Genomic DNA, 5,177 nt, shown 5'->3' with positions numbered 1-5,177 from the left:
ACCGTTACAAAGTCTTGGGAACGTTAAAGGGTCACTCAGAGGTATTATTAAACATGTTGACACAGTTAACCCCTGTAGTTTGTAATCTCTCACTTTCTTCCGCGTTTTATATTTGTACGATCTATAATTTATTCGTTTGAAGGTTTAAGCATTATTTAGGGATACTATACAGTATATTTACCCTTGTTGACATTTATAACCCTCGAATTTACATACTTTCAAGGTTTGTCAAAATTAGTCCCTTATTTATTATAGATGCCACGTGTAAACAAATGCCACGTGTTAACACATCATTGGACACAAAAATTCAAGGTGTTACATCCTCACCCCCTTAAAATAAATCTCGACCCGAGATTTACTCAAATAAATAGGGGTATTTTTCTTTCATTGTAGCTTCGACTTCCCACGTATATTCAGGACCTCTACGAGCATCCCATTTGACTTTTACAATTGGTACGTGCTTTCTGCGAAGCTTCTTCACCTGTCGATCTTCAATCGACAAAGGTTTTTCTATGAACTTTAAGCTCTCATCTATATGCACATCTGTGTGTGGAATCACCAACGATTCGTCGGCGAAGCACTTTTTGAGATTGCAGATGTGGAACACATTGTGAATTCCATTGAGCTCTTCAGGCAAGTTTAGTTTATAGGCAACTGATCCGACTCGTTCAATGACCTCAAAAGGTCCTATGTATCTCGGACTCAATTTGCCCTTCTTGCCGAAACGCATCACCCCCTTCCAGGGTGACACCTTAAGTAATACTTTTTCACCCACTTCGAAGTGAAAATCCTTACGCTTTGGATCAGCGTAGCTCTTCTGCCTATCGCGGGCAGCCTTGAGACGTTCCCGGATCTGGACAATCTTGTCCGTTGTCTGGAAAACAATCTCTGGTCCCGACAATTGGACCTCTCCTACTTCCGCCCAACAAACAGGCGATCTACATTTCCTACCATATAATGCCTCAAAAGGCGCAGCCTTTATGCTGGTGTGGTAGCTATTATTGTAGGAGAATTCGATCAGGGGTAGGTTTTTATCCCAGTTACCACCTAAATCGATCGCACATGCACGAAGCATGTCTTCTAGCGTTTGGATAGTACGCTCACTTTGACCGTCCGTCTGTGGATGGTAAGCCGTACTAAAATTTAAACGCGTGCCCAAAGATTGCTGGAAACTCTTCCAGAAGTGTGATGTGTATCTAGTATCCCTGTCGGAGATAATAGACACAGGTATGCCGTGTAAGGCTACAATCTTATCAACATAAAGTTGGGCTAACATATCGGAGCTATACGTCTCCTTGATGGGTAGAAAATGAGCTGATTTAGTCAGCCTATCGACTATGACCCATATTGTATCGTTTCCTTTCCTGGTCTTGGGTAACTTGGTTATGAAGTCCATAGTTACGCATTCCCACTTCCACTCGGGAAGTTCAGGCTGTTGTAGCAAGCCAGACGGCTTTTGGTGCTCGGCTTTGACTTGAGCACAAGTCAAGCACTTTGCTACATGGGCGGCTACAGACTTTTTCAAGCCTATCCACCAATAATTTGCCTTTAAGTCTTGGTACATCTTATCAGCACCAGGATGGACTGAGTATTTGGAACTATGGGCTTCCTGGAGAACAACATCTCGTAGTCCCCCATGAATCAGAACCCATATACGTCCATTCAGCCTAAGAATTCCATCCTTGCTAAGAGTCAACTGCTCCTCAGTTACTCCCAGCTTTTCATTAGGATAATTAGCTTCCAACACAGCCTCTCGTTGTGCAGCCAAAATCCTTTCAATCAAATTATTTTTAACTTCAATGCTCTTGGCATTGATTCGAATGGGTTTTACCCTTTCTTTCCTGCTCAATGCATCGGCGACTACATTCGCCTTGCCGGGATGGTACCTGATTTCGCAGTCATAATCATTCAGGGTTTCCATCCAACGGCGTTGTCTCATGTTCAACTCCTTCTGGTTGAACAGGTGCTGGAGGCTTTTGTGATCAGAATAAACCACAAATTTAATACCATAAAGGTAGTGCCTCCACAACTTAAGTGCAAATACAACGGCACCCAACTCCAAGTCATGGGTGGTGTAATTCTTTTCATGCACCTTTAATTGCCTTGAAGCATAGGCAATCACCTTGCCCTTCTGCATAAGCACACACCCCATGCCCGTGTGTGATGCATCGCAGTAAACTACGAATTCATCTGTACCCTCAGGTAAGGTCAACACAGGTGCGTTACTTAGCTTCTGCTTCAGTATTTCAAAGGACTCTTGCTGCTTCGGGCCCCAAATGTACTTTTCTTTCTTCTTGGTCAAGGAAGTCAAGGGCGCAGCAATCCTCGAAAAATTTTCAATAAATCTTCGGTAGTATCCTGCTAAACCCAGGAAGCTACGAATTTCGGTAGGCGTCTTTGGCTCTTGCCAGTTCATGACTGCCTCTACCTTAGCGGGATCCACTTGGATACCACGCTCACTCACAACGTGTCCTAAAAACTGAACCTCTCTTAGCCAGAATTCACATTTCGAGAATTTGGCGTAGAGTTTCTCACGCTGTAGTAATTCGAGAATGCAACGAAGATGCTTCTCGTGGTCATCTTGGTTTTTAGAATAGATCAGGATATCGTCTATGAAGACTATGACGAATTTATCTAGATACGGCTTGCAAACGCGATTCATGAGATCCATGAACGCAGCCGGTGCATTTGTGAGCCCAAAAGGCATCACTAGGAACTCGTAATGACCATAACGAGTCCTAAATGCAGTCTTGTGTACATCTTCATCTCTGACCCTTAGTTGATGATAGCCCGACCTTAAGTCGATCTTGGAGAAGTAGCTTGCTCCTTGCAGCTGATCGAATAGATCATCGATCCTTGGTAAAGGATATCTATTCTTTATGGTAACTTTATTCAGTTCTCTATAGTCGATGCACAACCGCATCGATCCGTCCTTCTTCTTTACAAAAAGGACAGGAGCTCCCCAGGGAGATGAACTGGGTTTGATAAAACCTTTCGCCAGCAATTCATCCAACTGGGTCCTCAGTTCTTTCATTTCCGTTGGCGCTAATCTGTAAGGTGCTCTTGCTATCGGAGCTGCTCCAGGAATGATGTCAATTCTGAACTCCACTTGTCTATCTGGTGGCAAACCAGGTAGTTCTTCAGGAAAAACTTCGGGGTATTCAGAAATGACAGGAAGATCCTCAATCTTCGGCTTTGGTTCTTCTATTATCACCTGAGCCATGTAAATTACACAGCCTCTGTTCAAACACCTTGAAGCTTTCAGCATAGATACGTCTTCGGGCAAACCGTAATGCGTATCCCCTCGAATGGTAAGGGATTCACCACTCGGAGTTTTTAAAACTATTTGCCGCTTGCCGCAAATGATTTGGGCCTGGTTATGGGATAACCAGTCCATGCCTAGCACGATATCAAAACCCGCAAGTTTGAAAGGAAGTAGAGATAAAGGAAAAGAATGGTTCCTAATGGATATTTCACATCCTTCTAGAACGGTAGAGACGGTTTCTATCGTTCCGTCTGCCAACTCTACTTCGTAATTTACGTCTAGGGTTTTGATTGGCATATTTAGTAGTTGGCAAAATTTCTGGTCTACAAAGGACTTGTCAGCGCCAGAATCGAACAGTACTCTTGCAAATATATTATTTACGAGAAAAGTACCTGTAAGCACAGTGTCGTCCTTGACCGCTTCCTTTGCATCCAAGCGAAAAATTCTCGCATTTGATTTCTTCGTCTCTTCCGCCTTCTTGGCATACTTCGGGCAATTACTCTTTATGTGCCCCTTTTCGTTACAATTAAAGCAGGTTGCGTCCTTTATCTTTTTACACTCCACTGTCTTATGCTCCTTAGACTTGCATAGCCCACAGGGTGGAGTCCTTTGTTGCGACTGTGAACCAGACGCAAACCTACACTTCCCGGAGTGAGGTTTCTTGCAGACCTTACAGTGGGGTCTTCCATCAGATTGCCCCTCCTTCCTTGCCTCCGACCCTTTCTTGCCCTCACCGTTTCCACGGTGCTTTTTACCGGACTTTCGTGAGGTATCATCCTCACGCTTTCGCTTCTCAGCCTCCTTGCTCCTTTGTGCCCTCAGACGGACAGCATCAAGTGTAAGAGACAAGGAGAGGTCAGTAACTGACCTGAAGGTCGTTGGCCTAGAGGCCTTCACACTGGCCTTGATTGCCGGTTCTAAGCCCCCAATGAATCGGGCAATTCTTCGTGGTTCTGGTGTCACAAGATATGGCACCAGGCGTGACATAGTGTTAAAGCTTGTCAAATAAGCTTGACAATCCAGGTTTGTCATCACCAGTGAGACAAAATCAGCCTCAATCTTCTCAACCTCGTGCTGAGGGCAGTAGTTTTCTTTTATGAGGGTAATAAACTCCCCCCATGACATTTTGTACAAGGCAGACTTACCTGAAGCCTGCACCAGAGCTCTCCACCATGCCAGGGCCTCGCCCTTGAATGACTGGGACACAAACTTAACCACGTCCCTCTCAGCGCACCCGCTGATGTCCACAATCGTGTCCATCTCGTCCAGCCAGGTGATACAATCAACCGCACCTTTCTCCCCTGTAAATTCACGGGGCTTACATGATACAAAGTATTTGTAGGTGCAACCCTTAGCACTGGACGCATCAGTATATTCTCTATCGCGGTGAACGCTGTGCTCAGTAGACGAATGCTTGTCATCATCTTTCTTGGGTTCAGAGGGTGGTTTGGAGTGTGTCTTTGGTTTAGAGGGTGGTTTTGACACAGATCTGCCGTGAGACTCAGTATTTTGACGATCAATAGCTGCCTGGACAGCATTGTTGATCAGAGCCTTTAGCTGTGCGCCTGTCAAATGTACTGACGCATTGTCATAGTCATCTTCGTTTGTGTGGCTGTTGTCTCCATTGGGATCCGCCATTGTAACTTGAATCTGTTACAGAAGATAACAAAATTTTAATTTAGGAGATTATTATGTGATTGTCTTTTATGACAATTTGTCAACCATGGTACAGAGACCATATTCGGTTAACTTATTATCTCATTGCATTAAATATTAGGATTTGAATATATCCTATTTTAACTATATAAATAGTACTGGCGGCATAAAGCCTAATCATGATGATGTTTTATAATATTAGCCGAGATTCCAAAGAATCAAAGGCATAGAGAGTTGAACCGTAGTTCTTTTATCT

Source organism: Helianthus annuus, chromosome 12 (genome assembly GCF_002127325.2).
Source record: "Helianthus annuus cultivar XRQ/B chromosome 12, HanXRQr2.0-SUNRISE, whole genome shotgun sequence".
NCBI classification, from domain to species: Eukaryota; Viridiplantae; Streptophyta; class Magnoliopsida; order Asterales; family Asteraceae; genus Helianthus; species Helianthus annuus.
The sequence above is the reverse complement of the archived record's forward strand: the minus strand, read 5'-3'. Positions refer to the sequence as shown.